The sequence below is a fragment of the Pinus tabuliformis genome, chromosome 5_1, assembly GCF_031772625.1.
Source record: "Pinus tabuliformis cultivar Carrire ecotype Pingquan chromosome 5_1, CPIR1, whole genome shotgun sequence".
Taxonomy (NCBI): Eukaryota; Viridiplantae; Streptophyta; class Pinopsida; order Pinales; family Pinaceae; genus Pinus; species Pinus tabuliformis.
The window spans coordinates 808,520,388-808,534,179 of NC_142305.1; positions in this window are offsets into that span (position 1 = coordinate 808,520,388).

Sequence of the window (13,792 nt, forward strand, 5' to 3'; positions counted from 1 at the left end):
TTGGTTCCCTCATCAAAGCTAAACAGAAGAACCAACTCCAGCTAGAGATCGAAAGGTACATGGAGAAGCTAAGGTGAGAGGCCACTAGGGTTGACTTGAATTGTGTGCACATAACTTGCATAAATACATTGGTGGTGCTATCATGGTTAGAACCATGTTGTACATGCTTTAGGACAAGATGGATAGAGGTTCTAAAACCATATACCCAGATGTTATGGAGGCAAGAGTCTGCTATCAAAAAGGCACCATCAAGCAGTTTGGGGAAATCATCACATAGTGCCAAGGTTGGTATCTATACATGACCGAGAAGCACCAAGTGGAGGTTGTCGAGTTGGTATTTACCCAAACTTTGGAGTCATAATGCTTTATCTTGTTAGGATGCCACTAGCCTATTTTGTCTCATATTGGTACATGTGGAAAATGTAATATTATTTATAAATATGTTGTAAGTGAATTTCCAAGTGTCATTAGTGGAATGTGAAAGGTCATCATCTTATGTAATGAGTTATTTGTAAAGAAGTTGAAAAGTCATGAGAGTGGTCAAAGAGTCACAAAGGGGAAATATCAAGGGTCACCTCACCCTTGTTATAAATAAAACCTCATAACTCATAGAGCAAGCTTTTGGGAGCCAATATTTTGGCTCGGCTTAAGCTTAGAAAAGGATTGGGAGTATTGTGACGACCATTGGCTTCTCCATAGCGTAGAGTGAGTTTACTTCTTTGGAGGAGCAGGTGTTCTTGAATGTAATGTTCCACTATTGGGGCTAGTGGCCTCCAATGGTGTATATATGGGTCGAACTTTCACTTATAATAATAATATCATAGCCATCATACTTTCATGCATATGTTGTTATTATAGTTGGACTATTTTAGCTTCTTTAGTAATGTATGTTGTTTAACTTACACATTTGTTTAAGAACTATTTTTTATTCAATTGTACGAATCCTATTAAATGCATGTTGTTGTATTAACCCATCACTTTAATTTTTGAACTATTTCACATTTTATCTTGTGATGTCATTCCACTCGTGTGTTCCTTTCAAGTTGCATACTATTACAAGCTTCTATGGGGCACAGTCCCTTTTCATCTCTATGTGTTAGAAAACCCATGCATCACACTTGATTTGTCACAAGGTCACACACTTGCTTCAACCCAAATTTATCATACTTATCTCTGCGCGGTAACGTGGTCAAGGCGTTACATTACCACCCACTGGTGGTACTCCTACTCCAAATGGTATGAGGTCTAGTTGGGACTTATTATTGGGGAGATCCCCTGAATGTTGGCAGGTCTAGCACCATCAACACCTTTCCCAAACTCCTATATTACCTTCAACATGTGTAGAAATAAATATGAAAAACATAACTGGTAACAAGACAAACTCACATAGATTCACAAGTTGTTCAGAATGAATATAAAATACTTCAATTATCTTCATAAATAGTTTTGAAAATTACAACCATGTCACTGGTTCATTACAAGGGGTCAAACCTGACTTCTTCGAACTACCAAATACTTATAGAATCTAGTTCTAAAAATATCTTAGATCTAAACCAAAATTTATTACAAAATGAGATAATATCTAAAAGAAAATTTGATTTACAAAAATAGAACTAGAAAATAGCTATTATAAACTTATTCAAATAATCAGCACACAATTTAAGGGTGTAGTTTGATGACTGCTACATTTAACTAATTTTTCTACTTTTTTTTCTCTTTTTTTAGCTTACTGTTCTTCTTTTTCCTGTGATTGGTCACTGAATTCCTTGCATTCTATATACTCGATGAGTTCAAGTAACTTATCCCATCTCTTATCATCTAGGATAGAAATTTTTGTTAATTTCCTATATGCCTATTCGACTTTTGTGTATTTTTAAAAAGTTTCCCTTGTGATGAACAAATGGTTAACTTCATGCTGAAAGAAAAGATCATACTCTAGGCCTTCTAGGAATGCTTTCCCACTGACTATCCCTTTCACTTTGGAAAATTTGGTTCTATCTGTTGTTGTCTAATGCAATTTGTACTGATAATATTCTAGTGGAATCAATTGGCCACTAGCATGTCGTAGAGCTAGAAGTCCCTTTTACTGCAGAATATTGAATTTTCTGTGAAAAATTGTAATCTCTACTTCCAAGTTTTGACACTTTTGCTCTAATTGTAACATCAAATTTTTCTTTTTCAAAACTCTTCTTACATCTAGGAAAATTTCATTTATGTCCTCAATTCCAAATTCTTCTAATTCTTATTTGGTTTTAGAATTGAGTACTTTAATTATTTTATTAGCTTCTCCAGGCATGTGCTCCAAATCTTCTTTGATTCTTGTGATGAATGCTTTTGATCTTTCCACTAAATCCTCCTGTTCAAAAATAATTTGAATAGACGTCCAGAGTTCATTCATGGTAGAATTTATATCAATCCAAAATTTCTCCTTTTCCTCAGCCAATATATGTGCAATCAATGACTCATTTTCACATTTCTCTAAATGTCTCGTTAATATGAAGTTTTTGTGAACTTCGGCCAGATATATCTTATCATCCCTTATCTTATCATTTTGAATTTTCTCAAGTAGAGTTATAAGTTTTTTTATTTCAATATCTTTTAATGACAAGTCTCACATAGATTTTGACAATTTCTTTGATAAATTTTGGCCAGTGAGCTCTATTTTTGTTGTAGACATTGTTGTTGTAGAAGTCAATACTGTAGAAGTTGCTACTCCAATACTAAGTTGTAACTCTTTTTCCTTGATTAAATTTCCATTTTCTGCTTCCATCTTTTGTATCTGTATATTTTTTTCAACTATCATTCTAAGCATGTTCTCCTTTTCCTTCTCTAACTGACTAACTTCTTGATCCCGTTGATGTTCAATTGTTGGCAACTTCAACTGTTTCCTCAATTCTTGAATATCTGCATTTTTGATTTTGATTATTTCGTGAGCTACCTTTATATCTTTAGGAGCTACTCCTAATTTTATAGCTAAATCATCAAGCCCTTTCATTTTAGTGTCCTTTTCTGGAGATGACATTTTTTCCAATTTTAATTAGGAATGAATGTTATTCATAGAAGCCTCTAACTTAGAAACTCCATGTAATATCCCCACTTTTTATTTTCTGCATGGGAGATCATTTTTGGAAGAGGAGGCAATTTCGACATTGGGACTTAGGAGGAAAAAGGGAGATTACAACTTTAGTGGAGAGTGGGGACTAAAAGGAGATAAATTCGACCCAAGTGGAAATTAACACTAGAGAGAAGAGAGAGAGAAGGAAAGGGGTGTGAATTAGTGGAAGGTGGGGACCACCAAGGGAGAGAGATCCAACATTTATAAATAGAGCTTGGAGGCCTCCATTTGGTATCTTTGATCATTTGACAATTTAACATTAGTTCTCTTGAGATTCTTAGCTAAGACAATCATGCTTTTCAACGCAAGGAATTTCCAAATGGGAATTCCACCTTGATTTCAAGGAACTTCGAGTGTCTCTCTAGTGAGGCAATTTGTGGAGCTCAATTCACATTTTCCATTGGGCATATTTGCAGGTTCTTTCAGTTGCTACGCTTTTCTTTCAAGGCACAAAAGTGGTTTGAATATCTTGCGGTGAGATCAGTCACAGAGGAGTAGAATATTGTAGGATTTGTAGGGGTTTTCCCCTAACTAAGCCAGAGATTTTGTGGTAATTAGTAGTGTTCAGTTTGAGAGAATTATAGGGGCCAAAATTCTAAATTTCTAAAAGTGTGCACGGGTTGGAGGAATAGAAGTTGAGGAGAGATTAGGGTCAGATATTGGAGATATTCCTCATGGGAGAATTTAGTCAATGTTGGGAGAGATTTATAGTGGTGGAATTAGGCTTAATTCAACATTATCAAATATATGGGGTCCTTTCTAGCTAAATTGGGTAATTCGCACTTCTTGGGGGTCATCGCGGATCGATGGATTTTTCCCAAACCATTTCTAGGTTTTTTTGGGTTTATTGAGAGTATTCTCCGACTAATTTTACAGAATTTTCTAGGCGATATTCGGGTCTAAAATTCTCATTCCTATAGAAGGCTGAATTGCTGGTCATTTTGGGAATTTGCACCATTTTATGGGTTCCACATTGGCTTGGAGATAGAACAAATGTTTTATGGGAATTTTCTAGTTTGAGGAGAGAAGCTTGCGACTGCAATTTTAGATCATTCTGGGTAGTATTTTGAGTAGGACGGCCAATTCCATTTAGCAGCTTATAGAAGATTTTCTAGGCAGCATGCATTATTAGTTTGGATCCATTTTAGTAGTTGGGTCAACGAAATTTCACATGGGGTTTCATAACTTGCATAGCAAGCTCATGTTCCATTTTCCTTATTCATTGTACTCATCATTCTCCAAATTAATAAAATGGCTCAGCTGTTTTGCTTTATTTTCTTGGTGTTTTGATATGCATGTGGAGTGCCTATTTATGGTTGTTGCTCCTTATACATGTTTATGTTATTTGCGGTAAATTTTCAATTTGGAACATTACAATGATATTATAGCCATGATCTTGGACAGTTATTGGCTATCTATCTAGATCATGGAATATTTGTGCATGTATGCACAGGGATGCGTTAAAACATAGAAAATCCATGGCTTAAGGAAGATTAAGTATGCAGGAATTCTGGGGTGGAATCCACTGGAACGATGAGAGATTGGCCCAGTTGTGGAAGGTGTTAGACCAGATCCATCCTCATCCTTACAGAATAAAACCTAGAGGTGTGTGGGGCGTGGGGGTGAAACCATCTACACTGTGTGGTGAGTGTCGATAGAATCAGGGCACCAGATCTTATCAAAAGGAGCAAACAGGACAAAGACAGTTATAGGGTGAGATGAGGGGGCACTTTTTCTAGTGGGGACCTAGATTTAGATATCAAGAGCCTGGTGCAGGCATGTTTATGAGGAGCATGTAGATATGCCCATTGTGACGTAGGAGTCCCCCTGTGTTGGAGATTCCTTTGATATCTTTGGCTGGCACCTTGGGGGAGAGAGTACAACACACACCCATAGGGCCATCCATTGATGAGGTGCCAAGATACAAAGAGATGGCCATTGTTTCGAAGGTGCCATCCGTTATTCAGGTATCCACTAATGAGGTGTGTTCATGGTCATGTTTTTGTTTTTAGGTGAGAGAAGTGCACAAGAGGTTGATGAGGTGTTGGGAGAACTATCCAATGTTGATGAGGATTCGATAGCTATAGAGGCATCGATATTTATGATAGAGTTCCCAAACGATATCTACCTACAACTAATTTTTAAGGATGTTATGCATGATGAGCTATCTATGGAGGGGCAGTTAGTGGCTCATGTTGAGCCCATGGTGGAGGAGGATGAGCAACCATCCTTGGAGTCAGCCATTGATGAAGAGCAGTCAAGTGCATCGACAACCAACAAAATTGTTGTACTTTCATATGATAGTTCCCTTCAAGCATACATTAATGAGGCTTGTAGCATTATGGGGTTGCCTCCACATGTTGGTGAGAGAGAGGTTGCATTACCTAGGAAGATTACATGGATCAGCCAAACTAGCGAGATGATGAAATAAGAGTTGTGTAGGGTACAACATTCGCGGGATAGAGGACTTGTTCCATGTATGGTTATTCATGCATTTGATCCCTCTCCTGGGGTTGGATGGAGAGAGATATTGAGTTGGCATCTAGTTGAGGTTGCTAGGATGTTAGATGCACCCATGGCCATAGTTTAACAGAGATTGTGGATTACTAGAGGGGATCGAGGGCTAGATTGTTATTGGGATCTAGGTGGGATTCTCCATCATATCATGGAGTCGATAGGTGATTGTAGTAGACACGTGATGAACTTGATGGTTGGGTGAATAAACCTTTTGATATCTCCTTCAGAGTTCCTGACAACACTAGTGAAAAGATGGGTTGACAAGGGAGAAATAAAATCTCATGAGTTGTCATGGCATGTTGGGCATACATGGGATTGTAGGATGATTAGCCTACTATAGTAGGAGTTAGTAGGAGGAGGTGGCATCGGCAAGCCACCAGACAGGGTATTGTATGGAGACAGTGCTCTCTTACTGATATATTGGATATAGGAGCTACTAAGGATAGGCTTAGTGTTACACAGTAATTTGTCATTGCCTTCACCCTAGTCCTTCTATTGTGTCATGTGTCCAAGTAAAACATGCTCATATTGAACACATGCTCTCTTTTGTTGCCAAATGACCCTCTTTTCCTAAGTTATTTGCCTCATCGCGACTCTGTACTTACTACACGCATTGAAGGGCACTCATAAACAGTCCAGTCACGCTACTAGCGCAGAAGTACATCTGATTCACACGATGGTCTGATTTCATGCTCTAGTGCGAGGTTACTTATTATCTTTAGCAATGATCTGACTAGCTACATTGCTCACTAGTGATGTCAGTGCTAAGGCTCATTTATGCACCCGCGATGATCCAGATTGGGCAAATTTGTTCCAATAGTCGGACTTCTGGATGACTCCAGACCTGGTTGTTGGCATAGGTTTTGTCGCCCTTCCTTCTCTGGAATGGAAATTCTGTCATTTTTGCTACCTTCCTTAGGGATAAGGTCACTCTCCCACCTTTCATGGAGACTCCTTCTCCTATTTAAACTTCACCATTGCTATGCACTACTAGTTTTGGATAGTTGGCTAGTTGGCAAATTCTTGGATTGAGTAGTGCTGTTAGTGTTTGTGAGTTTGCTAGATAGCTGGTGTGAGTGTGACAAGTGTGGGATTGTTGTTAGCTTGTGGAAGGTTGTGAAGTGCCCTTAACTTTGTGTAAAACTTATGAGTGAGAGAGAACTCTATATGTTGGGAGATCCATCTCCAAAGAGTGAATGCTTGAGAACATGCTGGCTAGATTCCTCTGAGAAGGCTTGTGATGTCAAGACTTTGGTTGTAAGCTTGCTCTTATTTCATTATTAATACAATCAATGATGTTTTCCTATGTCTTGTATGCAATTTACTTGATAGCTCATGACTTCTTGACTTTGTGAGTAAATAGATCATTGTTGTTTTCTGGTTACGTGCTTTTTTGTATTTCCTTTGCATTGTTTTAGGTTGATCACTCATCTGGGAAGCGGAAGCTGGAGCAGTGCAATGGAACTCCATCGACCACCGGTTGAGGTAGGCCTCCAACTATGACTGTTTAAGGAAAGCTATTGTTGATCTGTCCTTGTTTGTGACTAGACCCATTCTAGGGCTAGAGGGGTTGCCTCTGTCCAGAGAGGGAACGCTTTCTTGCATCACACCTAGTAGTGTCATTCATGTTAACATGTGAGGATTTAGGCCACTCAAGTACATTTGGGTAGATGAGGATATATAGGTGACATCATGGGGGGCTTACTAGCAGAGTGGTGGATGCGTTCACACATGCGGGATGACATATGATATAGGGTGGTATGATAGTAGGCAATGGTACCTATGGTTACACAAAGATATGTCACAGAGTCTAATGTTATGTAGAGGGATGTGACCTGATGCATACAGACCCAATTTTAGACCCTAGTGTATGCAGTGATGAGCATTGGCCTACAGAGTAGCATGGAGATGCATGGTTGTTTTCTGTACCATGTTGGTTTGTGTTGTGGAGTAGGAGGAGCAACTCTCATCACATTAAGTACATGCGGGGAGTGTCAATTGAAATGACATAGGTAGGATGTTAAATTGTACAATATGGTACGTCAGTGGAACTGGGTATCCAGTTGTGTATAGGTATAGGTTGTAGGGTATAATGGAAGGTTGAGGAGTATAGGGATACTTGGTGGTATGAAGGGGCGTAGGGTGATGCACAATATGGTCTTGGAGTATTTCTTCCAAGGATACTTATGGAGAAGGACTCCAAGAACACCTTTGGGCATAGTTCACCCAGGATCGATGATGACATAGATGAGCGAAATTTGATGGTATCCATGGGGACTCGCATTTCTATCCATCCTCTACATCACTTGTAGGCACAAAAGATTTGGTTGTTTTCCCTTGATACTCTGGGCATGAGAAGTATGGGGCAGGGAACTCAGCTGAGATATTTGAATGGTACTCAGCGCACTAAGGGAGAGACTCCTCAGTGGTGGCATTGGGTTAGGGCATGAGCTAAGATGCAAAGGTTTGCAGAGTTCATGGGTTGTTGTAGTGGTAATATATGTTCCACCCTTGAGCTCACACTTAAGGGGATACATGAAACATTTTGGTTGAGGCACTTAGAGGTGTCATGGGAACATACACAACAGGGGCATAATTTCTCTTGTAGATAAATGTTTAGCCTCCAGGGATTATTAGGGTGTGATGTCAAGAGGTAGGATTCTATATTTCACGATGTTGTATGGTAGGATTAGGTTAGTTTTGATTACACTAGGCTGCTTCATGATATGTAGAGTCTATATATTGGTTACATGTAGGGAGAAAAGACATGGAACAAGATGATTCTAGCAGTCATATGGACTATGTCATAGTGGATCTGGTTATGGGATCTAGGGATTAAGTTGGTTGATAGGTCACTCCATTTCATGATGAGAAAGGTCATGAAATAGGGTGATCTATCTCACTTTGGGGTTGAATAATGGGGGATCATTGAGGCCTTGATGATATCACAAGTTAGGTTTTTCCTGTTGCTCCTCAAGATCATGATTAGTGATGGATGGGTAGATATTGACATCATAGAGATACTTGGGAATGATGTAATTGATCATCATTGATATTTTGCCACTAGGATTCAGGGAGGAGGATAGAATTTACCCACGATGGGTAGCCCATCAAAGTTGAAGTAGAACAGAGCCAACATGGTTGCATCCTTCTAAGACTAACATAGGACCTGAGCATTGTAGTACTAGACAACTCAATGACCTTGAGGGATGAGTTGGCTACCTCAGGGAGAGATCATTCAGATCTTCCATTGGGATTTTGTGACTCACTAATGGCATGGGGGACTTAATAAATAGGAAAGTTTGGTTAGCAGGAGGATATCAGGGGAAGCCCATGTAGGAGATATTTCATCCCCACGGGGATTGGATTGTATCGTTAGGAGTCTACACTTTGAGTGAAGGAGGTGGACTACTCTACAAGGTAGTTTCATGGGGAGTTGGAAAGAGTTGTACATTATCATGATACTTTACTTATTTATAGTATGTAGAGGGATTCTAGTACCTATACCTTTTTGCATAGTGAGTGAAGCAAGGGATACTTCATAGCGACCAGGATTGCTTGGGATTCAGGTATTGAGGGATTATTTCATGACCAAACAATGCAAATATCGGGGATGACTCAATGGAACATTTGGGACCTTGGTATTACTGATGGTGATAGTGGTAACACTATCAACTATCAGATGGGGCACTTGTTCAGGCATTTCTTGAGGACAAGTAGTTTTTGGTGGGGAGGACTGTAATATCACCAATTTTTATTTTATGCATGGGAGACAATTTTTGGAAGAGGGGTCAATTCTAATTGGGACTTACGAGGAAAAATGGAGATCACAACTTTAGTGGCGAGTGGGGACCAAACGGAAAGAAATTCGAACCATGTGGCAATCCACACTAGTGAGAAGAGAGAGAGAAAGGAAGGGATGTGAATTAGTGGAAGGCGAGGACCACCAAGGGAGAGAGGGACAATAATTATAAATAGATATTGGTGGCCTTCATTTGGTATCTTTGATAATTTGACAATTTAACATTAGTTCTCTTGAGATGCTTAGCCAATAAAATCGTGTTGTTCGGCACAAGGAATTTTCGAGCAGGAATTCCACGCTCATTTCGGAGAACTTCGAGTGTCTCCCCAGCGAGGAAATTTGGGGAGACCAATTCACAGCTTCCATTGGGCATATTTGCAGGTTATTTCAGCTAGTACATTTTTCTTCTAGGGCATAAAAGCAGTTCAAATTTCTAGTGGGGAGATGAGTTACGAAGGAGTAGAACACTAGAGCATTTGAAGGGATTTTCCCATAATTTAGCTGGAGATTTTGTAGCAATTAGCAGGGATGACTTTGAGAGAATTCTTGGGGCTAAAATTCTAAATTTCTAGAAGTGTGCAGGGGTTCGAGGAGTAGAGGATTTGGGCTTAATTCAATAGTATCAATTATGTGTGGCATTTTTTGGCCAAATTTGGTAATTTTCACTTGTTGGGGGTCACCGGGGTCAGTGTATTCAACCCAAACCCTTTATAGGTTTTTGTGAGTTTATTGAGAGAAATCTCCAATTAATTTTATATAATTTTCTAGGCGATATTCGGGCCAAAAATCCTCATTCTTATATTAGGGAGAATTACTGGTTAGTTGGGGAATTTGCACCATTTTCTGGGTTCGACTTTGGCTCGAAGTAGAACAAACCTTTTCTGGTTATTTTAGGGTTTAAGGAGGGAGCTTGCAACTGCAATTTCATAGCATTCTAGGCATTATTTGAGCAGGACGACCAGTTCCATTCATCGACCTATAACATATTTTCTAGGTAGTGTGCATTGTTAGTTTGGATCCATTTTAGTAGTTGGGTCAGCGATATTTCACATGGGGTTTGCATAGCTTACATAGCATGCTCAGGTTCCATTTTCCTTACTCATTGTACTCATCATTCTCTGGATTAATAAAATGGCTCATTTGTTCTGCTTTATTTTCTTGGTGCTTTGATATGCATGTGCAGTGCTTGTTTATGGTTTTTCCTCCTTGTATAGGTTTCTATTATTTGTTGTAAATTTTCAATTTGGAATATTACACCGCAATGGCAGAACTTGTCAAAGATTGATACATCATTTCCCATGCTTGCTTATGAAGTTCAATCTAGTCAATAGGACGAATTTTCTTGGTGTCAAATGAAAACATAGAAGTTTTATAATCTTCATCAGTTTTAGGCATAGGAACATTTGGTTCCAAGAATGCTAATTGGAACTCACTTTTTTCACTATCAAGGGAAGAAAATAATCAAGTCTAAATTGTGGAAGACTTCTTCCAGAACTATACATATGTGGAAGTCTTTAGGGCCTCATTTTTCCTGTTCATTTCTAAGAACTTTGCAAAAAAACTTTTATGTTTTTGAGAAGAAGGAGAATCCAATGTGTCTTCGGAAATTTGTTGTAATGAAAAAGGAGATTGTGCTAATAGTAAAATCGTAGTAATCTCTTCAGAAGTTTGAGCTTTTGAAGATTCTTCTTAAAGATTTATAGTTTTCCTCCTTTTGAACACTTTAAATGTTGATTTATGCAATACTGACCTTGCTGGAGATACACATTCTCTTGGTCTGTTTAGCTCCTTCTCTATCATCCTTGGAGTTTCTAATGTTGTTTGACTAGAAACTAGCCCCTCAATCTCCTTCAATGTATTCTCTGCCCATTCTTCCCTATTGGCATACCGCTCAATTTTAGGTTTTTCCACATGCATATATGGTTTACATTTCTGAGAAATTCTCATTGATGACATTACTCCTAATGGATCATATGACCAACTAAAACTCAACTTAAAATTCATTTCGCTCAATAAGTCATTGAGTTCTTTATCTGCAGCTCTGATGCTGACTATGAATGGACCAACCTACACTTTCCATTTAAACTCATCTCCTTTTTTCTTCTGGAAACAAAATGAACCTCATCCATGTTCAATATTTGTCTAATGTAATCAAGTGAAAAAATCCTCACGGGGAGGAACACTAGAAATTTGTATGGTTGAAGCTCATAGGCATAAATCCTGAGTTCAATGAAATTATGGTTTAAATACCAATCTCCAACCTTATTCTCTTCACTTAGATGCAAAATTCTCTTGATATCCATTGAAACCCTGGGGACTACAACATTGTTTAACAAACAAGTATCTAATACAAGAATTGATTAAAAAAATCAATGAAAGAAAACTATTTAGATGTTTTCCTCACCAAAGATGTCCAATAGATCATTGACCAAGGTTTACCTTCAACATCCAACTTTTCTAAAGGAAAATTGAATATTTCTGATTGATGATATAATAAAAAGTAAACCAATATTGATTAATGTTTAAATAATCCTTCAACATTGAACTTTAAAAACTCATCATGAGTTATATCGGAAAGAAACTAAATGTAGTTTAACATAATTGAAAGTTTTTTACTAGAAGAAAACACTAATAGAAAGCCCAAAATGACTTCAACTCACTGATCACTGGGATATCCTGATAGACAAGAGACTAAGGAAATAACCTACCTAGACATCTCATTGCAGAGGGATAAGGTGGGTTAGTTCTGGGTAATTTTGAGTTTTCTAGTAAAAATGACTCAAATATTTGAACTGTCTATGGAAATGAAAGTTTCTGATATATTTCCATTAGAGGAGCGGAAGAAAAAGAGTGTAAAGTGTCTTGAGGATTTATCTATAGGACTTGGAAAATTGACTTATTTGTTATATGGAAAAGAGTTTCATTATTTTGAGCAATTGCAACTCTTTGGCTAGGAAGATATCGGGCTCCACACCAAGTTACCAATTCTAGGAAATTATGGGTTTGAGGGAAGAAAAATTGGGGTTGTAGGGATTCCCAAAAGCAAAATTTATCACTAGTGTCTTCATACTTTTGAAATGCCCAATTGTGAAGTTCATATAGATCGAACTCACAATTGGTCTCTATAATCTTAAATTGAGTGTCAACCAATGGGAGTTCATCTAGATTAATGATAGGGGAAGTATAGGATTATCTACAGACCCTATTTATTTTCCTTTATGGGAAGCCATTTGGTAAACAAAATTACTAATAAAATCTAGAAAGAGAGTTACTAGAAATGTGGTGGCGATAGGAGGTCGTTGTTTATTGCGATTTTGTTTGCAGTTTAGTTTTGTAAATTACAGTGACAAGCATAATTTAAAAATGGACGATTTGAAAAGGATAACAAATTTTATTAACAATGAATAATGGTATTTTGTTAGCTTGACCATTATTGGTGCAAAAGAATTTAATGCAGATGAAAGTTGGTGGGAGATATGAATGAGAAACAGTCGTAAGCTAGATTTAGCAGAAGGAACAACAGTAACTAAATGTAGTAGGATGTTCATTAATGGTGAGAATAACAGGAAGTGTAGATGGCGGGAGGTATGGATGGAAGAGTGGTTTTTTAGGGTGGCGTGGGAGTAATAACCGATATTGAGTGGATGGGGGCTGCAATTGTTGTGGGAGTTCCACGTAGAGAAGGCTAGATTTATGAAATATGCTCTGCATACCCTGCCCTTCATTATCATTCGGGGATGCGGGGGGGCCTGTTATTAATCTAGGGCCATTTATCTGAGCAAGTCCAATATCCACCAATGAATTTTGTGTGTTTGTTAACTACTGACTCATGACAATCAAATCAAATTATTTTATTATATATAAAATACAAAATACAATAAACTATGATGGGTGGCGTTTCAACATGCATGCCATTATTAGGATTTTGATTTTTTATTTATTTTTCTATCACTTTCATTTATTTCTTTAAAAATTTTCTTTTCTTTTCATTCTTTTATTTATTTTTCTATTTTTTCTATTTTTTTTTAACATAAAGGAAAACATACAAAATATTAATAGGTTAAAAATAAGATACAATATTAGACTCCATATAGGGACTCCCTCCCCCTGTGGGATGAAAAGAACTTGCAGATCCATTCCCCTTTTCCTCGGGCTATGGATCCTTTGTTGTGAAAACCACACTTGCTGCTGAAATTTAAAGAAAACTATAAATTTACAGTGATGATGATTGCAAGCATTTAATACTGAATATAATTCTTGAGGTATTTCCCATTGACTTGGTCCAAAAAAGAGAAACCTGGAATCACCCTTCCTTATATAGATGTAGAGTGTTAACGAAGTATCTTTTCTAGTCAATA